This window comes from Petaurus breviceps, unplaced genomic scaffold, assembly GCF_028583685.1.
Source record: "Petaurus breviceps papuanus isolate PSGF00001 unplaced genomic scaffold, PetGlider_PUasm1.0 90784, whole genome shotgun sequence".
Classification (NCBI taxonomy): Eukaryota; Metazoa; Chordata; class Mammalia; order Diprotodontia; family Petauridae; genus Petaurus; species Petaurus breviceps.
In genome coordinates this window covers 2,655,708-2,680,417 of record NW_027187345.1, presented here as the reverse complement: position 1 = coordinate 2,680,417, position 24,710 = coordinate 2,655,708, and the positions used below count along the sequence as shown (strand labels likewise).

At 37.5% G+C, this 24,710-nt stretch overlaps 1 protein-coding gene across 5 annotated transcripts in view; it reads left to right on the top strand.

The window, feature by feature from the left end:
- Positions 1 to 24,710, top strand: part of SCAF8 (SR-related CTD associated factor 8) — a 291,621-nt gene that overhangs the window by 161,620 nt on the left and 105,291 nt on the right. For 3 of the 5 annotated variants that reach the window (XR_011164756.1, XR_011164757.1, XR_011164755.1), the window contains exon 21: positions 9,482 to 9,532. The exons of the other annotated variants lie outside the window; for them this stretch is intronic. The gene's annotated coding sequence lies outside the window, so the exon portion shown is untranslated. The remainder of the gene's footprint in view (positions 1 to 9,481; positions 9,533 to 24,710) is intronic. 5 annotated transcript variants of the gene reach the window in all.

Sequence of the window (24,710 nt, the reverse complement as noted above, 5' to 3'; positions counted from 1 at the left end):
TTTGGGATCTTTTTCAGGAGGTGATCGGTGGATTCTTTCAACCTCTATTTTACTCTCTGGTTCTAAAACATCAGGGCAGTTTTCTTTGAGAACTTCCTGGAGGATGATTTCTAGGTTCTTACTTTGATCATGGCTTTCAGGTAGTCCAATAATTTTTAAATTATCTCTCCTGGATCTATTTTCCAGGTCAGTGGTTTTTCCCATGAGATATTTCACATTGCCTTCTATTCTTTCATTTGTTTGGATCTGTTTAACAGCATCTTGATTTCTCATCAAGTCACTAGCTTCCATTTTCTCCAATCTAATTCTGAAGCAATGATTCTCCTCATTGAGCTTTTGAGATTTTTTCCATCTGGCAAATTCGACTTTTTAAGGCATTCTTCTCCTCATTGCCTTCTTGAGCCTCTTTTGCCATTTGAGTTAGTCTGTTTTGTAAGGTGTTATTTTCCTCAGTCAGGCTGTTGACTCTCATTTCATAATTTTCTTGCATTGTTCTCATTTCTCTTCCCAATTTTTCCTCCACTTCTCTTATCTGCTTCTTAAGGTCCTCTTTGGCCTGTAACCAGCTCGTATTTTCCTTTGAAGCTTTTGGTGCAGGAGTTCTGACTTCACTGTCTTCCTCCTGTTCCATGCTTTGCTCCTTTTTGTCCCCAAAATAGGAGTCTAATGTTGGGATCTTCTGTCTGCTTTGTTTCCTTTGCCTGGTCATGTCACCTCTCAGTCACTTGACCCCTGGGCTTTTTGCCACAGTAGGACTCTGCCACCAGATGGGGAGCTTTTGTCCCAATCACTGGGGTTTTCTCAGCTGCCGGATGTATTAGATGGGTGCCTCTGGAAAGCTGGACACACACCCCAGGACCTCCACCCTAGACTGCAATCCAGATCTAAGCAGGTTAAAACAAGAGTGATTACCCCTCAGACTGGTGCTTGGTCCCTCTACACTCTGCAAGCCAGGAGCTGAAGCTGACACATGGCTCTGGCTGGCTGTGCTGGTGTCTCAGTGGCTTCTCGCCCCTGGGGGCAAAAGCCACACACTCCCACTTACTGGGTCCCAAAGTCCAGACTGCACTGTCCTCTCACTTTGTCCTTCACATCTATGTGTTGATAAATCTGGAAGGGCCATAGCTGCTGCTGATTTGGAGTCCCTCCTGCTAGTGGCTGATCAGGCCCACACTGGGGCTAAAGCCTCAGAGTGGGGCTGGGCTCTGCTCCCAGAGCACTTCGCTGGCTGATTCCTGCCTGCCTGCCAGTCTGTCCTCAGCGGGAGGTTATCTTCTCTGTGTCATTTTGTGGGTTCTGCAGCTCCAAAGTTTGTTCAGAGTCCCCTTTTTACATGGATTGGGGAAAGTGGGAGCTGGAGCAGAGGGGAGGTCCTGCTTCTACTCCGTCATCTTGACTCCGCCCAAGAGCTTACATTTAAATGGAGGATATGAGAACATATATAAGTATATGTAAGAATAAACAAGAGAATAAACACAAATAGATGCAGTGTAGTTATATACAAGGTAGTTTGGGAGGTAGGGTACTAACAATTGAGGGAATCATGAAAGGTCCTTGTAGAAGGTGGTGCTTAAGAAAGGTCTTAAAGGAAAAGGAAGATTCTATATGCTGGAGATAAGAAGGGCATTCCAGGCACAAAATCACAGTTCTTTCATGTTGTCCAATGATGGTCTATATCTCCAGCTTCTTTATTTTTTCTGAGAGGATTTATGAGGTAAGTGATGTGTATACATGTAACTTATTTAGTCTGAAATATCAGGGAAACAACTTCTTAGCAGGCCCTATTCCTGGCCACTTTATTCAAGGTAACTTTGACATATTTGACACATTCTAATCTGAAGATTTATTTGACAAGAAATCAGAATTTTTTTAAAAAGAGATTTCTAATTAGGAGAAGAAAGAATAACACAGCTTAGATCATGCCAAGCTTTCAAAAGTTAAGAATTAAAGAATCATTCTCAATTTTCAGAATTTGGGGACTAAACATATATACCGTATTACTTAACCAAAAATATTTTTTCATTACTTTTTCTTCTTGGCCTCCTACTGGAGATGTTGGGATATCCCTGCTTGACAAGAAATAGAAAACAGTCAGGCATCCCAACTCCAAAAAGCTTAAAAATGGCTGTTCTTTGAGATCAAAGGCATGACTGTATACGATTGTACTCCAGCATATTATTCCCCACCATGTTTGTTATTGTGTAACTATAGCTTATGTCCTCTTGGGCATTTCTACTATTGAAAGACTGAATAGCTTTTTTCTAACAATCAATATACACCATTGACAAGACATTTTAAAATTCTGGAGTTCAAAGCCATCCCTAAAAGCGTTGACCTTTACAGCACTATTGATCAAAGAAAACAAACACCGTAATTTTAAGCAGACAAGGTCAAAAGCAAAATATAAACAAAAACTCTGAATAATGCACCAACCTGGAGAAAACTCCCAAGTTGGTGAGCTTTTCAAATGTTTTAGCTTAAGAAATAATGAAAATTTCCATATTTTATGAGAGCATGTTGGTATGAGAGGACTCTTAAACCAGGAAGACCTGAGTTTAAGCCCTGCCTCTGCTACATGCTGCCTGTGTGACCCTGTATGGCTCTAGGCAACCTTCTGTGTCTAAAATTTTCAGTGAAACTACAGACTCGCATTGATAGAGACCCCTCATCCAGGAGATCCATATACCAATAAAATTGCAGGCCTGCTCCTTAACCATAGTATCCATTGATTTCCCCCAAAGTAGTAAATAGTAGAAATTGGGTTAAAAGGATATGGTGTGGTGATGAAATAATGCTATATAATTTATCTCTATTCTACTAATTTAGATATTCCCTTCATTTTCTTACTTTTTTCTTTCCCCTTTACCTCTTCCAGTATATTTTAAAATATATGACAATCATTTCTTTGGAAATATTTTTCTGTACTATGGTCTAAGCATGCATGTATTAAGCACCTATTATTTGCTGGTCATAGTACTAAAGAATAGCCTTTGCCCTCAAGGAACTTACATTCCACTAGGGAAACTAATAAACCACTGTTAAGACTTTGGTGTTCTCTCTCTCTCTCTCAGCAACCATGTGGCAACTATTTTGAAAAAACTTTAATTCTTTTTATTTTTATGGTGCCAATTTTAAATAGATTTTATTCTCCAAGACAATTGCATTTCCACGTGCTTACAGTACTGATAAAGTGCAATGTTCTTCATTTCTCTCCCTCTGCACACATTCAAGTATTCAAAATGCCCAGATTTACACAGTAGCTTAAATGTTACTTTTAAACTGCTACTGCCTTGGCTACAAATTTGAGTCCTTGATTTTTTGGAAAGCTAAGTGGAATGCTCTTTCTTCTGGGGTGTTTAGTAGACCTCTTCAATGGTGTATCTAGAAGAAGCACCTCCAGATGGGGCTACTCCACCCCCTGGGAACTTTAATTCTTTCAGGACGTTCTGTCTACCTTTAAGTATATTGCTTCTATAGTCTGCCACATAGTATCCTGGTGTCAAGGGACAGAAATGTAATATGTAATGCATAACTGAGTGTTCTACAATATTTCCATATTTTCAAGTAATGTGTTGGCTATGTTTATAGGAGTTGAGTGTCGGGCATTTCTAGAAGAGTAACAAAGTGATGTGGTGAAGGGAGCATTCAACTTGGCATCATTTTGAATCTAGTAATGTGACTGTGAACAAGTCATTTAGCCTTGCATGCCTCTGTTTAATCATCTGTAAAATTGGGACAGTAATACCTGCCTCACAGATGAAGTGCAAATGAAATAATGTATATTAAACACTTTGTAAACTTAAACCACTATTAAATATCAGCCCTTGTTACCTGTACCTTCTAAAGCTATATTAGGATAAGAACTGGACCAGTGATATCAGTGGTTTAGGGAAGTCCTGGGTCAGTGCCTTCTCGGCAAGTTAGAGTTTCCAAGCTGCCTGGGTCCTAAAAGGTAAGCTCCTCCCTGAGACTGTTAGCTAGCTCACTGAGGGCAGGGATTGTCTTTTACCTCTTTTCATATTTCCATCTGTGCTTAGCAAGGTGCCTGGTATGTAGTAGCCACTTAATAAATGTTTAACAAATGAACAAAAGAATATATAACAGAGGGTGGACTTGTATCCAGGTCTTCCTGATTCCGTTGCCAGCTCCATCCACAGTGCCATGCTGCCTCTCAATTATCAGTATAGGTTTAATACCCTGCATAATTGTATCCTTACCATCATTTTAGAATAACACTATTAGTACAATATAAACTTAGTACAATATAAAAAGATCCCCTTTTAAAGTTGTAAACTTTAAAGAGAAAATGAACTGTAACTTTGTTTGAATGATCATCCATTTATACATTTTCTTTCTAAAGAACCTTGGGGTTATGTTTTCCCTAGACCAGTTAATAGTAATTGGGGCATGCCTGTGCTTTTCTGTCTCATGGTCTATAATGTGTGTATACACACACACACGCACACACACACATATTATACATAATAACTATATATAGTAATAATTGCTTGATAGGAAGTGGGTAACCTATAACTACCACCAGCATTATAGGACTCCCCTGTAATTATAATGCCACTCAGTACAGTAAAGTTACCTGGAAATTAGCATGTTTCTAATTCTTATCCTCTCATTTCCCTCATCTTTCACATGGATACAGTAATACTTGTACTACTAATGTCATAAAGTTATGAGAAGTACATTTTGTTCAACATAAAATGGTGTATAAATTTAAGCCATTGCCAGACTTTTCCACCTTCAGATCATTTTAATAATTTTTCAAAGGCCAAACTTCTCATTAATCTCTGTAGTGCTTTTCTTAATAAGCTTCCCACTATCATTTATCATAACAGATAGGCCCATAGCAACATCATTTTATAATAATGCTGCTACATTATAACCAGACTCCATTTTAAAGTCATGAAATCCTACTGTAACCTTGTCTGACCAATCTTTTTAGAACATTTCTTCAAATAACTAATCTGTCTCCTTGTAATATTCATTTCATATGCAATTATGTTTTTCCCACCAGTTAACATTATTAGCCAGCCATAATATTCCATCAGCTAAGCAAGATATGTCTGTGCTTTTCAGTCTATACATTAGATAAGTCCCAAATATCAGTGTAAATAGTTTACCTCCCCATACTGAGAAGATGGCTTGGTTCTAGCTGACCTACAGAAATAAGGATCTAAACTGAAGAATGGTCAAAGTGTTCACTTTAGAGTAAACCCCGGGAATCTTGGTAATCTCTAGGTGATTCCTTTCCCTTATTCAGTTATACACGTGTTGAGGACAACATCTGTGTCACATCTGTCTTTATATTTTCTGCATCTGATATAAAATAGTGCCTGGCATATGTTTTTGAAATGTTGGTACTTTGTACCAGGTAGTCACAGCTTCTGGGTAGACAATCAAAGGAATTGCATATATTCTGGAACTCACTCAGAAAAGCTTCTATGATACCAGGGTACTAGGTTCCAACTCCATAGTTCTTTAACCTCCAGGACCTAGAAATCAGGTCAGTACTATTAAAATACATTAGCAATTTTCTGAGTTAAATAGGTTTAAGGAATTGCGTACTTCTAACAGATGTATTTTTGTTTTTGTTCCTTGGGTAAACTTCCCAGATTGTAAAAGGGTCACCAAAACAGAATCGTTGTGTGGCATGAATTTTTGTTGTGCTGGTTTATTTTTATTTTACTTCTTGGCAGTACCTTTAAAATTGCATGCTTTCAGCATACTGAAACTATCACCAAGATTAACTTCTAAGTTTATTTCTGATATACTCTCTCTTATTTTGTGGCATTCTCTGTGTTGTGTTCTTCAGATGTAAAGCTGTTTGATGGCAGAAAAGTTTTGTAATGCAGTTTAAATCCATTTTGTAGCTTATCCTAGTATGGTTTTTCAAAACAGGTGGAATAATAAAAATTGGTAATGTGGGGAAATTTGTGTCTTCTGCCTGTGCACCAGTAGAGGTCACTATGTGCCTAAGAAAGTCAGGCTAATACAGACTTGAACGTGATAAGGTGGATATTTAGAACATGGTTTAGCTCTTAAGAGTTCAAGACCATTCTTCTTTCAATCCACTTCACACCCCCAAAGCCAGAGTATTCTAATTGAGACCATAAAGTGTCATTTTACTGAATAGTAGTAGCACATCTAGAAGAATTTGAAATTGGGTAGATTCATGGCAAACCTTCACTTAGGGTTTTTGGTTGAATTAACCAGTTTAAGCACCTGTAGTGAAGATCTGTAAATATTGTGGGTGGTTTTTTTCACATCTATTTCCTACATTGCTTGAGATTACATCTGCTGGAGACTTATTTTGGTTAGCAAATACCTTTTTTTAAAGAATATAAATATTTAATAGAATATCAGTATTCTAGCATCTTACAAAGGTGACTTCAGAGGAATTATTTCAAAACTGTTTAGTGGAGCATGATCTGATGGTTAATAGTGTGGGGTTCAACTTCTTTTAAATTTTATTTATTTAATTTTAGTTTACAACATTCAGTTCCACAATCCCTTGAGTTTCAAATTTTCTCCTCCTCCCTCCCCCCATGGCGGCATGCAATCAAATGTAGGATCTATAAATACCTTCACATTAAACATTAGTCAAGTTGCAAAGAAGGATTATAACCAATGGAGTGAACAATGAGAAAGAAGAAACAAAACAAAAAAGAGAAAGCAAGTAGTTTGTGGGGTTCAACTTCTTAAAAATCATATTGTACTTTGTTATATGATTAGATTAAATAGTATTTAATAGTATCCCATCCCCCAGTTATTTCAGTGAAATGCTTTCTAAATGGATCTGGTCCCACGTGTTTATTGCTGATGCCCGATCTGATTTTGTTAATGTCAGTATGGTAGAGAAAATATGTAAATATTGCTTTCAAAAAGTAAATAGGGTCCCTGTTTCGTGGGGCACTATACCCTGTATTTTCCTTTTACCAGTCTTGTAAAATGGTAAAAGAATTTAGAAAAGTAAATAAATCTGCAGGCAGGTCCTAATTTATGTACATCTGACAGTACTAGTTGTGCAATCCTGAGCAAGTCATTTACCTTCTCTGCCCTTTAGTTTCCTTATCTAGAAAATGAAGGAGTTGAATTCAGTGTCTTGTGAGGTACCCTCTGACTCCAAATCTATGATCTTGTGATACTCCCAGTAAAATATGTTTATTGATTATGCTACTTTTTATTATTTTATCACCAACATTTAGTACAATGACTCATGTATATTAAACATTTAATTGCTTGTTGGATTGTATTTGTTGGATTTTTTTTTACCACTATTTGTAGCTATACACACTCCAGTGACAGTTAATCTAAAAAGCAAATTCTTCTTTTTAACCCAACATCATAGGTTTTTGCTAACTATATCTATTACTATGTGTGTGTATGTATATATGTATGTATGTATGTATCTATCTATCTGTGTGTGTGTGTGTACTTCTTTTGTAGTTTATGTTATTGTTGTTTTGTTTGTGTCTCCCTGTTTTGCCCTGTCTGGAAGTACAGCAACCACTCATAGGCCTAATCCCAGTATTAATTGACACAGGACCTTTGCCTTGCTCCCTTTCCAACCTGGGCCAGTTTACCCTTCTTTGGAAGCCTCATGACCCACCATAGATTTAGCTCATACTTCACTTCAGCTTAGAACTTCCAAGCTCAAGAGATCGATCCACTGGCCCCAAACTTCCAGGTAGTAAGAATTACAGGCGTGCATCACCATGCCTAACTTTATAAATCATTTGTACAAGAATTTTTATGTTCTCTTCCATACAGAGATCCCTGGTTCAGTTAAAATGACCAGGGTTTGAAAGTTTGTTGAGTTGTGTTGGGTTTTTTTTTTTCTTGTCAAATTTTGTGTTATGCAATAAGGCCATGCTTCTGCTTTCAGATCATATAAAATCACTTAGCATCATGGATTTAAAATTGGTTGAGATCAGAGAGGTCATTTCAACCTTCTCCTATTACATATGTGGAAACTGAGGTCCAGAGAAGTTAAATGACTTAAAAAAAAATCCAACAAATACAATCCAACAAGCAAAAGTTTAAAAACTCCAAAACAGGGTTATGAAGAGTTGGACACAATTGAAATAGCTGAACAGCAGCAACAAATGCAACCTATGTCTGAGCAATCTTCCTAGCTTCAACCTCCACCTGTCATTCCTAGTTCTGCCTGAATGTGACCAAGGAAACCAAGGCTAATCTTTCCATTGTGTGTTAATCTTTCAGATACTTAAACACAGCAATCATTTCCTCCCTGTGTCTTCCCTTTACTGAGCTCAACATTCCCAGTTCTTTCCATTAATCTTCATATAACTTGATTTTGAATCTCAGTACCATCCTGGTTGCCTTGATCTGGATGGTCTAGTTTCTCAGTGTACTTTTAAAATATGGCACCTGAACACAAACCTCTATTGAACTTGACACCCCTTTACTCCCTAATATTTTTTCCCTATGAACTGCTATATAACTACCCTTCACTATTCTATTTCAGCTAATTTTTTAAAATTGATATCTAGAATTTTACATTTATTCCTCTTAAAATTTATTTTATTAGATTTGAGCCATCATGCCAGCTGGCTGAGATCTATTAGCATCCTGATTACATCAGCTTATGTATTAGCTGTCCTGTTCAGCTTTGTGCTAAATGCATATTTCGTAAACATAAATCTATGCCTTCATCCTAGTAAGTCCTCCATGTAGCATCTTTCCAGGGTTCATAATAGCCTAAGAAATTTTGTCAAATGGTGTGCTAAAATTCAAGTGTAGTATTTGTGTGGTATCATCCCACCTATCTCCCTAACTCCCTGCCAAGAAAAGAAATGATAATAGCCCAGCATGGCCTATTCTGGATGAAGTTATGTAATTTAAGAGTTTTTCTCTCCTTCTTTCCTCCCTTCCTTCCTTTTTTCCTCCCTTTGTTCATTCATTCCTTCCTTTCTTCCTTTTTCCCTCCCACTTCTTCCTTCCTTCCTTCTTTCCCTCCTTCCCTCTTTCTTCTTCCTCTCTCCCACCCTCGTCTCACCTATGCTAGAAATTCAGTGGCTATTCACAGTAGACAGTGCTTCTTCTGATTGGCATGGAAACTGTGACCTGCTTCTTTTCTGGGATGGACTGGTTAACTTTTCCTTAAGCACCCTGATTCTAATTCCTGTGGGTTTACCATGTTGCATCAGAATTTAGTGCAGACAGCCAATAAGCTTTAGTTCAACTGCAGCTCAGAACTTCCAAACTCAAGCAATTTTTCTAGTCTCAGCCTCTCTGGTAACAGAGATGACAAATATATTCCATCATGACCAGCTCTCCACTATTTTTTTTTCATTTTCCAGTTTATCTATTTCTCCTCTAATTTTTAATATATCCTCTTTTGTACTTATTTTAGGTTTGTTCATTTGTTGGCTTTCTAATTTTTAAAATGTATGTTCAGTTCATTAATCTTCTCTTTTTCTATTTTGTTAATATATGTTTGTAGGGATATGATTTTTCCCCTGAGGACTGCTTTAGCTGCATCCCAGAAATTCTGGTATGTTGTTTCATCATTATCATTTTTTCACATAATTATTCATTGTTTCTATGATTTGTTCTTTGACCCATCATTATTTAGGATTTCATTGTTAAGTCTCCATTTGACTCTGTGACATTTGTTTGTGGCCCCTGAACCAATGAGTATTTTTATTACATTATGGACTTTAAAAGATGTATTTACTATATCTGCCTTTTTACATTTGTTTGCAATATCTCTGTGCCCTAATAATTGGTCAGTTTTTGTAAAAGTACCATGTGGTCTTGAGAAATATATCTATTCTATTCTTTTTGCAGTTCTATATAGACAATGCTATAAGTCTTTTTGGCTGCAGTTTTTTCTGTAATATGTTCGGTTTCATATTTTCCCTTTTGTTTTTATTTTTATTAGACTTATTCAAAACTGAGAACAGTGGTATTAAAGTATCCTGCCATTGTTGTGTTATTGTCTGTGTATATTTTTGTAGCTGAGTTAATGTTTCCTTTATGAATTTGGGTGCTAAGACATTTGGAGCATGTTTGTTCTTAATATTGGTTTTTGTCTACAGTTCTTTTTAGCATAGTGTATTATTTCTTTTCACTTTTCAAATGTTTTTGTCTTGTCAGTTGCATGATTGCAACTCCTGCTTTTTTAATTCATTTGGTGAATAGTAAATTTTCTTCAGTCTCCTCAGTTTTATTTTGTGAATGTCTTTATTTTTAAAATATGTGTCATGTATGCCACAGATGGTAGGGTTTTGTTTTATCCAGTCAGTCACTCTTTTTCATTTTATTGGATTGTTTAATCCATTTACACTTAAAGTTATGAGAATTAAGTTTATATTTTCCTCCATTTGCCTCTTATTTTTTTCTAAGTTATGATTTATTTTTTCTTTCTACTGTAAACAGTACTATGTCTCTTCAGTTTCTTTAGTTTAATCTATTTTAAAGTAGTCTTGTTCCCTCTGGCACTCTTCCACTCACTCAAGACTCCCTCTCCCATTTGTTACTCTTTGGAGTTTTGCTTATTAGTTTCTTTTTCTTTTCTGCTTTTATCTTATTATTTAATTGTTCCACTATATTTTTTTCTCCCAGTTAGTTGGTCAAGTAGATTCTTCCTTACTCTTATCCTCTTTAATTAATCCTGTTCATTAGGTTTTTTTTTAATTTGATTTTTTGTACTCCTTTCCAGAGGATTCCTCTCCTCTTTTCATTATATCCACCCTCTGTGTTTTCTAGAGCCTCATTCTTTGGTTCATGGCCCAATATTTATATAATCAATCTCTACTCTAGAATCCTCATGTAATCGAAGCATCAGAGATATCCATTCTGGTCTATCCTCTCTAAGCAGTTTCTGCCACTGCCATGGAGAGCTTACCTTCAGGACTCCCTTTTTCTGTTGTGACTCATTACCAGCAAAATGCCGATTCCTGCAGTAGAAGATGCTGCCCCATGAAAGGAACCCTCCCCCTCTCCTTCACGTCCCTAATTACATAGTCCATCCTGGTCATCTTTCTTCCCCATTTACCTCAAAATGATTTCCTTGAATCCATCTTCTCCCACTTATCAGGCACCAGTTGTCTCCAGGAGCTCCAACTCTTTCTCTCCTAAGACAGGAAAAAAAGCCTTTTCAAGCAGCAAAACCCCACAGACAGCATCCAGCACAAGGTCCTCATCTCCTTTCATGGAACTTTTGTCTTCACCTATAGGAGAATTCATCAGTGGAACCCGCTCTGATCACCAAAACAAGGCCTTTCCCATTCCTTCCTACATTTTAATCCCTCCCTCTGCTTCTTTACCAATTCCCTTGCAAGCTTTTCCTAAGAGACTACAAGAGCCACTTTCCCCTCTTTGCTAGCCCTGAGTTTAACCAAAGCACTTCACATATTCCCTTCTATTATCCCCCATTCTATGCTCTCTGCCATTTTGTAATTTAATCCAACAAAAGAACATCAATTCCCTTATATAAGATGGGTACTTCTAGGTTCTGTCCATAATGACCCAAGCATATCTCTCTATTACCTCCCCTGACCTCTGCCTTCACTGCTATCTCCTTTTGTACATTTAGAAAGAAGTCTCTTGCTGGTCTCTGTGATGTTATTCTGTTGATGTTGCTATCTTTGTCTGCTGCATTCATTCATTCCTCTTGCATTTCTGTTGTCTGGAGTGTTTGAAAAGTAAATAATCTCTTCAGTTCTGGTTTTCTTTCTGAGAATGTTTTGAAAACATCTTTATTATTGGATGTCCGCATTTTTTCATTTATGATAGAGCTCAGATTTTGAAGGTATGTCACGCTGGAATGCATCCTGAGTCCCATTGCTCTTAGTAACATATTATTCCATTCCCTCTATATTTTCTGGTGGGTGTAAAATGGTCTTGTATTATTAAATTTTCCTTTCTTTTGTATTTAAAGGTCTTTCTCTTAGTCACTTGCAGAATTTGTTTTTTTTCTCAATGAAACTATTATATTTAATGACTCTGTCTTGGAGCTTGTAACCTTGGTTTGTTGTTTTTTTTTTTCTATAGGCAAGCTATTGTTTCTTTAAATTAGTATTTCATTGTCTATATTCAGAGGTCTCTTGTCTTATTTCTTGTATTACGGTGTGCAGGTTTTTTGACTTGTCATATTCTTCTGGGAAATCTATAATCTTTAGGTTGTCTTTTGTCTTCGAGAAACATCTTGTCTTCAATATCAATATGTTTAACTTGAAAAGAAAGCATGTTTTCTTTTGATGTTATTGTTTTTTGCCTTTCTTCTTCCAGATTGTTCTTCAGTTCTATGTATTTGCATTCCCAATCAGTTATCCTCTCTTGTTTCTTTGGTGAGACTTAACCATTGCAGATTCAAGTGTTTCTCTTCTGTCAATTATTTCTGCTATGTAGGACATAAATAGTCTGCTCTCACAATTTTCATTTCTCTTTTAAACCAATCAGGAACAGCATGTTGTGATTCCATGTTTGCCTCAAAATCCACAGGGTTTGCTACCGCATCAACTTTTGAATTGTTTTCCTTTGTGTTGTAGTGTTTATATATGCCTGAATTTGTTTACTGGATCTGAAGGCCATATTTCTTTTTGCTATTAATGTTTTCCTTGTTGGTTTATCTGCTTGTGCCCAAGTTCATTTTTCAGTCTCCTTCCCCCAATCCCTTATTTTCTTCAGTTGCTCATTTCCTAACTCCCTCCCCTCTGATGGTGGTTTCCTTGGAGGCTGAATCTTAATTCATCTTAACCCTCTGGCATTCTGGGCAATTCGAAGTTCCCCAGCCTAGGTCTCTGCCTGGAGTGACTTGGGAGGACAAAATTGGTTCCAGCTGGATGTTGTTCTCTTTCCCTCAGGCTTTGTGGATTTCAACACAATGCCCTGTACTTGTCCTGCTCCCTCTGTTTCTCAATTCTCTGGCCTGGTGACTCTGTGCTGGTACTATTGCAGCTTGGATTCTGATTTCTGTCCTTGGAAGTTTGGATCTCTGGGATTGGGGAAGGAAGGTGTTGAGGAGAAGTGCTGTGGGCTTGAGCTCTATTTAGGGCTCTGACATATGTGTTGCACACCTTTTGCTATGTTCCTCCTCTCAAAGCACAGACTGCTGCTGTGTCTCAGGCTCTCAAGAGCTTAGCACATTTCTGCAGTTTGAAACTTGGATCTCCATGGAAATGGAAAGAAGAAGGAGGAACTGGAAGTGTGATATTGGGTTTTGGTACAAACCCATAGGTCAGGTCAGCTAGTAAATACTTGATGCTGGTGTAGTTGTGGGTGGTAAGGGAGGGGGAGCATGAGTTGGGTATTAGTTCCTAGAGTTTTCACTTTCTTTTTATTTCCTTGTGTCCTAGACCATGGAGACAGCCAAAGTTTCTTTATCTTGGGGGCATGATTTCTGTTTTGAAGATGTTTAAAAGGTCATGAGGACTAGAGGATCTATTTTGCTGGTCACCTGACCCAGGGATCTCTCCACAGTTTCTCAGTGACCACTTTGTGTCTCAGCAACCACAGCTACCAGTTCTTTCAGTTCAGTTTCAGGATATATTCAGGCATGGTGACTTGTATTCATTCGAGGAAGATGGGAGTTTTCTTATCAACTTCTCACTTATCTTTAAATTCAGATCCTATGAACCATCTTTGTTCTTTGCTTCCCAGCCTGAAGAGCATTATTATTGGTTTTAAAGGGAGTGAGAGGGAGAGATAAGGAAAATAATAATTGAGTATTCTGCCTTCCTTTTAGTGCCAAGATCATTTCCTTTGTTCTAGGCACTGGGAATAAGGAGCCTACATCATATGGGGGAAACATGTAAAAAAAAGGCCTATGCAAAATAAATCCAAGGCAATTTCATGGAGTGGGCACTAGCAGCAGTAGATGTCAGGAAAGGTGGCATCAGAGCTGTGCATTGAAGGAAAGAGTGCTTCTAAGAAACAGAGGTGAGGGGACAGCTAGGTGGCACAGTGAATAGAGCACAGAACCTGAGTTCAAATCTGGCCTCATACACTTAACACAAAAACTAGCCGTGTGACCTAGGGCAAGTCACTTGACCCCAATTGCCCTACAAAAAAAAGAAAGGGCAAAAAAAAATTTAAAGAAAAACCAGAGGTGAGGAAGTAATGATGTTCAGGCGTATTGCATTGTGTATGTATGTATTGTATTGCATGTGCAAAAAGACAAAGATGGGAGATTGAATGTCATGTGTGCGTAATAGCAAGAAGGCAGTTAGTACTAACAAAGGAAGGTAATATTAATAAGCCTGATAAGGTGCATTGGAGCCAGGCTGTGAATGCTTTGGATAAATTCCAGAGGAGTTTGTATTTGTTCCTAAAAGGAACCCCAAGAGTTTATTAAGCAGTGACATGGTCAAATTCTATAATATAAGGTCTTACTCAGACAATGTAATGAAAAGAAAATACTAATTGAAATGTTCTGTTAAAGTCTTCCTCTGATTCCTACCTTATCCTGATGTGAAAGTGATCCTAGGCCTTTATAAACTATCCCCTTTAGATGCAAGCTTTAGCAAGTCCTATAAAATGAAAAGGCTTTGAGTTCAAGCACAGCGATGGATTGTATGTCTGTTGTATAAGGACCAGCCTACCTTGCATCGAATAGTCATTACCTGAACATTTGCTAGAAGATAACTAAGTTTTTCAGCCATAGCCCTTCATACAGACAATCCATTAAGGAATGAAAGAACTATAGAAACATCAGTGGAAGAAGTGCCCACACTGTTGAAATCACAAAGCCTTAAAGTGTTGAAGAAATTGGGATTCTTTTTGAAGGAACACATTGGTTACATCTGCCTGACACCAGATTATCTGAGCTAAAAGTAAACAATTTAGTCAATTATGTGAAGATATTTTAACTTCCCTAATATCTTCAGGAACTCAGGCTCCCACACTGGAATTCTGGGACTTCTGATTGGTGAGCATTCATCTGGCCTTATCTGGACCTTGAGCTACCATACTACTTCCCAGTCATCTTTATAAAGTGCCACCTTCCCTCACCCCCACTTTCCAACTCTAGCTCTGAGAACAGTAATCACATCCACACTATCATTCTTGGAAAGGATATGCCAATCTATTGCCCTATAACTCCATTTACCATCCTTCTGATTTCCCAGTCCAAAACCCTCCTGCCTGGCCTCCACCCCACTATATATGTTGTCTTCCCCTATGAGAATGTTAGCTTGAGGACAACTGCTTGTCTTCCTTAGTTGAATTCATATCCCCAACACTTAGCACAGTGCATGCCCTGTAATAGTAAACACTTAATAATTACTGTTTTCAGTTCATTTATCCATTCTGTTGGCTATCAAATTTCCAAATATTTGGAGAGGTAGCACAGTGTAAAGGAAAGAGTTTTGGATTTGGAGTCTAAGAACCTACCTTTCAGTCCTTCAGTGCCTTGTACTGTGGGTCCGACCTTAGGCTTAATATCTCTGAGCCTCATTTAAACTCATCTACAAATGTGGGAGTAGAACCAATTGATCTCTATGGCCCCTATGATCCTAATATTTAGCATTGTGCTCCATAGTCAAAGTTTGACAGCCTATATTCAAGTAAATGTTATCTAGAATTTAAGTCAGCAATCAGGGAGCAGGAGACAGACCACTTTCTAAAATTTTCCTCTGCTATTTAGAGGTTATTCTGTGTGTGAATCCTCAGGATATTGAATTAGATCCATTTATCTTGACAGGTTCATTCTATATAATTAAGAAAGCCTTTTTTCCCCTCATAATACCTTATAACCTAATTTATATTTCTAGGCTATTTTATTTTCTTTTTCTAAAGTAATCTTTATATTTTTATGTTTGGTGCATTTTTAAAAATCTAATAAAAAGAGAGATGAGAGAGCTGAAACACCCAAGTCAACATTTCTTTCAGTTATTTTACATCTTCAGTCAAGAGTACATATGATAAACATTTATTAAACACCAACTGTTTGTAGAATAACTGCAACAATAATTCTGTTTTGTAGCTTTTAGGGAAGTGAACTAGATTATAATTTGCAAACAATTTTCAATATTGTTTCATTATAATATGTCTTTGTGTTATTTTCCATTAAAGGTTTTACTCATTTTTCTTATCACCCATACTAAACACTTAATCATATAACAAGTTTTTTTTATTAGTGGAAGCATTTCTGTGCAAAAATTGATTTCCTGTATCAATTTTATTGATAATAATAATTTATTTTCTCCATGGACAATTTCCAAGTCTATTGAATATGGAGAAACTAAATGCTTAAGAAATTTCTTTTTAATGATTCAGTCAGCTTTCAGTCTAGTGTATGAATACAGCTAGTCAGTCGGATTAAAGAGGTGTCTGGTTACATTCTACCAAATCAGATGCATACTGTCATTCAAGTAAATGAATCAGTTTTTAACTGTTTTTCCCTTATAGTCATAATAAATGGCTAGCCCAAAGCAGAACAGTGAGTAAAACCAGTGTTTGCCCTTACTGCCCTTTCCCTTGCTGCCATCCTGTTTTTTTCCTTGCCTCCTACCACCCACCCCTGAGTCCTACCCCACCCCACGTCTGCTTCTTTGGCCTTGTGCCTCAAGTGGCCTTCTGCCATGTTCCTTCTTGTAGTTCTCCTCCCTGTTGTGAAACTTAATAGTCATAGAATTTTGTTTGCTAGAAGAGACACATTTAGTCCAGCATTTCCTAAACAAATTTGGCCATAATACATTTTGTTGGTTTGAAAAGTATTCGGAGAACTTATTGCTGATCTGAGAAATCTGCAGGTATGAGATACACTGCTCTGATGCAAGAGAGGGAAATTGTAGAGGAAATTAAGTGTAATTTCATATAAAAATTATAGGCTGTAGGTATTTATGATACATAAATAATTTTTTAAAATATTTTAGATGGGAAAGTTTTTTTTGCTAGTGTGAAAATCCAGTTAGCATCAAAATAAACAGCAAATTTCCCCAGACTTTTAAAAACATTCATTTAGTTTGACCCCCCTATCATCCTCTTCCCTTCAACTCCATATGTCTGTTACATATATTAAACTTTTTCCTTTCCTCTGACTTTTTCCTGTTAGCTTGCAAACATATTCAGATCTCCCTCATCCTTAAAAATACTTGACTTTTCTACCTCATTACACTACAATTCTATTTCTTCTTCCTTTCATTGTTGAATAGTGAAAAAAATAGGAGCCTTCTTCTGGCTCTTTGACCTTTTGAAATTCAGTTTCTATTTGTGTCACTATTTTAATAGAAACTTTGCTCAAAGAAAATCTTATTTCCACACTCAGAGGTATTTTCTCAGCCCTCATCTTCCTCTTTGACCTTCACGAATAATTTCATACTCTTAACTACCATATTCTCCTTTCCTTTTTCCTTCCTCAACTTCTGTGGTGCCATAATTACCTTTTTTTCCTACTACTTTATTTGTTTTTTTTTTTTTTTGCCGACTCTTTTTCTACCCAATTTTTAAGGTTGTTAGTCCTCAAAGATCTTTTCTGAACACACTCACTAAAAGTATCACCTGTAGTAGTGACCTAAGACCTACAGTCTGTCTCTCTTCAAAACCATCTTTATTTTTTTTTTTTTTTGCCTTTTGGAGGGCAATTGGGGTTAAGTAATTTGCCCAAGGTTACATGGCTATTTTGTGTGTGTGTGTGTGTGGGTGTTAAGTGTCTGAGGCCTGAACGGGTCCTCCTGACTCTAGGCCAGTGCTTTACTCACTGTGCCACCTTCCTGCCCCAAAACCATCTTTTATACCATTATCAGATTAATTTTCCCTTTCAATCAATCTAGTATTATCATTCCTCTTTTTTTAAGCCTTCCTTGTCTTCTTATCACCCACTAGCACTATGGGCAGAGCTCTCAGTCTCAAAGCAGGATGACCTTAAGTTCAAATCCTACCTCCAACACTTAACTAGCTTTTTGTCCCTGGACAAATCCCTTAACCTCAGTTTTTTGTTGTTGTTTTTTTTGCCTCAGTTTTCTCAACTGTAAAATGGGGATGATAATAGCACCTACCTCACAGGATTGTTGTGAAGATTTGTGGGGAGGATCAAATAAGATCCTGTTTGTAAAGCACTTCACACCTTGGTGTAGGCATTTAATATGCAAATACTTGTTTCCTTCCTTCCTTTTATCAAATAGAGACCAAACTCAGCCTGGAATTTAAGGCCCTCCAAAAACTGGAATTTTCCCATTTTTTCAGCCTTATGTCACACTACTTCCATTCTGATACATCATGGTCTTAGTCTTACCCAGACTGAACTGCTTACTGTCCATTGTACACATCCAGCAGTTTGCAAACCTCTGTCTCTTTGCTTACAATCTCATCCAATCCAGTAAGCATTTATTAAGTACCTATTATCTGTAAGGCTCTCTGCTTGGCACTAGGATAAAAAATAAAATGAAATGAATGACAGTTCCTATTTTTCAGATGTATTTTAAACTTACCTGTTAAAATGGGACCCAAGTTCTAAAGGTGGCCTTACTGAGTATAGAAGACAGCAATTCCCCACCTCCCACCCTCTTTCTGGGTTTTGTGCCTTTCTGAATGCAGACTGTATTTTGTATTCATTTTTTTGGCTCCAGTTTTACTTTGTTGATTCATACTGAGCTTGCATTCCACTAAAATCTCCAGATATTTATTAGACAAATTGCTGTCTAGCTGTGCCTCTCACACCTCCTACTTGAAAAACTACCGTTGAACACTAAACAGATTTTACATTCACTCCTATTAATTTTTTTTTTAATATTAAGCACTATGTTCTAGCCCAGGAGTGGGGAACCTGTGCAACTACAGGCCTTTGACTGAATCGAAACCTCACAGAATAAATTTCCTTAATAAAAGGATTTGTTCTGTAAAACTTGGGCACAATCAAAAGGCCATACCCTGAGGACCTAGATGGATGTCTGTGGCCTCTAGACCACAGATTCCCCACCCCTGTTATAGAACTTTGAGCTCTCTTTCTGCCCTCTGACACATTAACTAACCTTTGAAGCTTTGTGTCATCTGTAGATTTTATAAGCATGCTTAAAAAAAAAAAAGCCCAGATCATTGGTAAAAACATATTCTACATCTCAGCCAAACTATACTAATAGTTTTCCCTTGATCCCTTTTTTCTCTCTTCCCCTCCTGTGCTTTTGCCAGCATATCTCTAATGTCTGAGAAATCCTATTGGAATTAAATGCTTGCTGCTGACTTGACTTGTTGAAATGCTCTTCCTTCAAGGCCCAGGCCAGATAAATCCCTGTTTGATTAACCTCTTCTCACCCTTGCCACCTGAAACACATCTGTTTCTTCTAATCAGTGTTTTTTTGGCTTATCACATTCTACCTTGTGTCATACTTTTTTAGGTATGTGTTTCTAGGGACATTCCTCCCTCGTTCATATTAGATTTTCCCATTAATTTCTAAGTTCCTTGATAACTTTGTTGTTTTCCATTTTAACATTTCTAGGATCAAGTGTGGTTCCTTGTACATAACAGGCACTTAGTAAATGTTTGCTAAATTGAACATAGATAACCACCACTCTACCTCCTGTGGTACTGTGCCTTCAGATGAAGAATGTATTGTCACAGCCTGGCTGCTGATGACACAGTGGATAGAGTGATGGACCAGGAGTCAGGAAGATGTGAATTCAAATGTGAGCTCAGAAACTTAGTAGCTGTGTGACCCTGGGCAAGTCATTTAACCTCTGTTTTTACCTCAGTTTCCTCAGTTGTAAAATGGAGATAATAATAGCACCTACTTTTTTGTGAGGATCAAATGAGATAATATTTGTAAAAAAACACACAGCACAGTGCCTGGTACATAGAAGGCACCACACAAATTCTTCTTCCTTTTCCCGTCCCTGTTATTCTCCCAAAGTGAGGTGAAATGAGAAGGCCTGGGTGTTATCTAGTCCTATCTCCTCCACTAATCCAATAATAATATAAGAATAAATATACACCCACTGGATTCCAAAGTGCTATACATAAGTAACCTCATTTGATCCCCATCACAACCCTATGAGGTAGGGATTATCTCCTGTTTACAGATTAGGAAATTAAGGCTCAGAAAGATTGTGACTTGGGAGAGCACAAGTTCATAGATTTGGAGATAGAAGGAACCTCAGTTCAATCCTTTAATCTGCAAAAGATTTGGAAGATGAGGCCCGGAGAGCTTGTGACTTGCTCTCAGGTGTAGCTGATAAATACCAGAAGCAGGGCTTCCAATCTGGTGGGTTTCTTCTGTCTCCTGATTCAGCACCTTCCACTACCACTGCTGAATCTCCCTGGGTCTCATTTCCCTTATTTATATGAAATGAGGTCGCTAATAATAACTGCTTTGCTTACTTCACACGGTTATTGTTAGGATCAGATGAGATCATGGACATGAAAACAGTGGGAAACTGAAGTGTTACGTGAGTTATTATTATTTCAAAATCAACACTGCCAGGAGTACAACATTACTTCAGCAGCAATGAATGTTCTGCCTTTTCATTGCCGTTCAGCTATGAAGAGCAACTTCATATGAGTGTGGCAGTTGGGAAATGGCTTCCACAATCTGTATTCCATTTCTCATAGACAACTTAAAGATATAAAAAGTAAATAATATTCCTTTTAAATGGAAAACTTTTGGAACCTTCATATCTTTAAGGAAAAAAAAGAATTAACTAGAGGCATCATGAAATAATAGTCAGCTTCTCAGTCTAGAAGATCTGGGTTCAAGGTCTGCCTCTGACACTTACTGTCTGTGAGACCCTTGGGCAAGGCCCTTTTTCTCTCAGTGTCTCAGGCAACACTTATCATTTGTAGAATAGTTACAGATCTACTTTGGTAGAAAGAGTTTCTTCATCAAGAGTTCCCTATAGCAATGAAGTCAGGAGTCTGGACCAAAAACAAAACAAACATGAGCTGAATGAGCAACCCCTCCTGCCCCCCAAAACCAGCCTAGCAATTCATTTCCACAGTGCCTAATTCCGGGATTATACAAGAGGTGCAGAAAAAAAATATTCATACTCATTTCTATCCAGTACTATAGTTTACATACCTCAAAGTAGAGCTTTCAGACTCTGCCCAGGAAAGTTTTGACTAAAATAACATTGGAGAAACTATGAACGTAGACATCTATCAGAAAAGTTAACTATGTAATTTATATGCTTTTTATCATTGCTATGACATCAGTTAGGAAAAGCTAAAAATATTGTAGACTGACATTCATATAGCACTTTTAAGTTTGTAGAACATTTTAGCTACAGTATCTTTTAGGATCACAGTACATGTAGAGTTAGATTTAGTCGTACAACCAGTAATCAACATGGAACATGCTCTAATAAGCTTTTTCTTCCAGTTTACTGAGTACATTCAGCCCATTTGCAGATCTTTGATTTTTTTTTTCACTCCATGCATCCCTTTCCTAATTTTCCTGTTTCCTTCATGTCCTATTTTTCTCAAATCATTTAGGGACGTTGTTGCTCTAGCTAGAAGTAGAAATTAAAACTTCCTCTGAGGCTTTCACCCACCTTACTTTTCTGACCCTAATCAGAGAACCATAGCATCTCAGAGCCCTATTCCAGGCTCTACCTGAATAAGGAATGCTTTCTGTGATATTTCCAACCTTTTTTGAAAGCTTCCACTTGTGGAGAACTCACTACCAACCCATTCCACTTTTATACAACACTAATCACTGGATAGTTTTTTCTTTATACAGTACAAGTCTTCACCACTTCATACCTGGGCTATTTCAATAGCCTTCTGTTTGATCTCCCAGCTTCACCTGTCTCCCCATTCAATCCATTCTCCACTCAGCTGTCAAATTGATCTTTCTGTGGCATAGATTCTATCATGTTACCCACCTAATATTTAATAAACTCTAGTGGCTCCGTTTTATCTCTAGGATCAAATACAAAATCCTGTTTGGCCTTCAAAAGTTTTTAATAACCTGGTTCCTTCCTATCTTTCCAGTCTCCTTATACCTTATTCCCCAACTCCCCGCAAGTACTCTGAGATTCAATAACACTAACCTCCTTGCTGTTCCTCAAACAAGATACTCCCATTTCCTGTCTCAGATTTTTTTTTTACTGGTTGTCCTTCTTTGCCTGGAATTCCCTCCCTCCTCAACTCCACCTCTCAACTTCTCTGGCAATTTCATGTCCCAGCTAAAATCCCACCTTTTGCAAGAAGTATTTCCCAGTCTTTCCTAACGTTAATGCCTTTATTCTGAGATTATCTCCATTTTATCCTGTACATATCTTTTTTTTTTTTTCGTGTTCTTTGAGCTCCTTGAGGACAGGGACTGGTTTTTTTTTTTCTTTTATTTCTAGAGCCCATCACCAAGTAGGTGCTTAACAAATACTTGCTGACTTAATTTGACTTATATAAATCTGAAATCTCTCTCCAAAATTTCTATCTACTACTTTTCCTGATTATGTCTTGTAACAGTACCTCCTAGAAACTAAGAGGTCTGTACAAGAAAACAGACATATCTGTTTTGAGGTTTCTGTTGTTCTTAGAGACTGCTCTATAGAGGAGAAATACAGAAAATTTTCCTTTTTTTTCCAATGAGTCTTTTAGGAAATTTTCCCTGGCTTCAGCAGCATTCAGCCTAAGTGTTTGGATATATCCATCCACTCTCTACACAAATTGCTGAATCCTATGCTCTGCATCTCCACTTAACCTTGTATATTGAATAAATGATGGATAAACCTATCTTGGAAAAGTTATTGTCTTCTGTTAGGGCCATCCAGTTTCTCTAGCAGCAAAGGATGAATGATAATAATAGCAGCTTATATTTGTAAAACACTTATACCTTATCACATTTGATTCACACAAGCCTATGGAGTATAGGGCAGATATTATTATCCTCTTTTTTATTGTTGTTGTTCAGTTGTTTTTCAGTCATGTCTAACTCTTCATGATCCCATTTGGGGTTTTCTTAGCAAAGAATGGAGTAGTTTACCATTTCCTTTTCCAGCTCATTTGACAGATGTACTATGAAGCAATAAGGATTAAGTGACTTACCCAGCATCATACAGCTAGTAAGTGTCAGAGGCCAGATTTGAACTCAGGAAGATGAGTCTCGCACTCTAGCCAATGCTTCACCTAGCTGCCCCCAGATGAGGAAACAGACTCATAGAACCATTGTCATAAGGTTAATAAACAGCCGATCTAAGGTCAAACACTGGTCTTCTGACTTCTGACCACAAGTTCTTTCCATTATACCACAGCATAATAATTGGATAAAGCTCAGATTTTGTAGTCGAGAAGATCCAAGTTCAAAACTTGTCTAACACACTAGTTGTATGACCCTGAACAAGTCACTGAAACTCAGAGTGCCTCAGTTTCCTTGTCTGTAAAATAAGGATGATAGTAATAGAATATAGAGGTTCTAGATCTAGGGTGTATATATTTGACATACACACACACACACACACATACACATACCCTTGGGCTTTAAGAAGCTTTTTAAGAGGTCTGGGGAATATTTGATAAATAGCTATATTATTCTGTCGAAATTAACCTCTCTATGCTATTTCGTTTGTACATACACTTAGTAAATTCTAGAATTTTGTTTCCTTTCATATTGAATAGAGGGTACAAGAAGGTTTACTGAAAGCCAAGGAGTTCAGGGAACCCCTAGTGTAATGAATAGAGAGCTAGCTTTGGAATCAAGAAGATGTGGTTTCAGAATTCTGCCTGTGACACATACTAGCCATGTGACCTTGAACAGTAACAAGTTCTCAGTGTTCCAGGCCACTCTGTAAGACTGTCAGTTGCCAAGAAGATCCTATCTGTATTTATAGAGGAAGTTGTTCCTTAAGGGGAGTTCCCTTCCCTAATGAAATCACACTTCAGCTTTTTAACAATAGCACTTTAGTAGTGGGAGGGTCAGATGACATGTTTTTATGTAAAGTGCTTCACAAACCTTAAAGTACTATATACCCATGAGCTATTATTATTACACCACACTGTCCAGAGCAGGAAAACAAAAATTTACTTTATAGCAAGTCTTACAAAAAAGTACCTATCCTTTTTCTCAAGATATATTGTATTGGAAAAATGACTACCAGTTGGCCCACGAAACATAAATAGAATAGCTATTGGATAATATATCTTCTATTCAAGGCTTATCTAATAACCCAAAGTGTGGAGCTGAAGCATCCTTCCTGCCTTTGCATCTTCCTGTTAACTTGATTTCCCTAGGAACTCAGTCAGTGTTAGGGAAATGTTTGTATAAAAGCATCTGACCCAGGATTTCCAGGTTCTTGTCACATCACTGAAGGTTAGTGAAAAGCATTTGAACCTGGGGCAGCTAGGTGGCGCAGTGAATAGAGCACCGGCCCTGGAATCAGGAAGACCAGAGTTCATGTCCAGCTTCAGACACTTAATACTTACTAGCCATGTGACCTTGGGCAAGTCACTTAACCCCAATTGCCCTCCAAGAAGCAAAAAAAAAAAAATTAGAAAAACAGTTGAACCAAAGTAACTGTCACTTAATTCTTTTGTATAGCTTTTGCATGTTGTATTCATGCAAATTGCCTTCTTCCTAATGCAGGCTTCTGTGTGTACTCATTGATTCCAGAGTCCCTCCAACTTTTCATAAAATAACCTTTCACCACTTACCAGAGACATCACAGTGATGCCTGTAATAACATTTTCAGTAGCCTGAAGGAGTGCAGGACCTCATGCTGAATCCTATTTTATCTTGCCTCAAAGTCTCAATATTCTTGCAGCCTCTTTTTTTTCAGGCTTTAGGCATGTGGTTGAA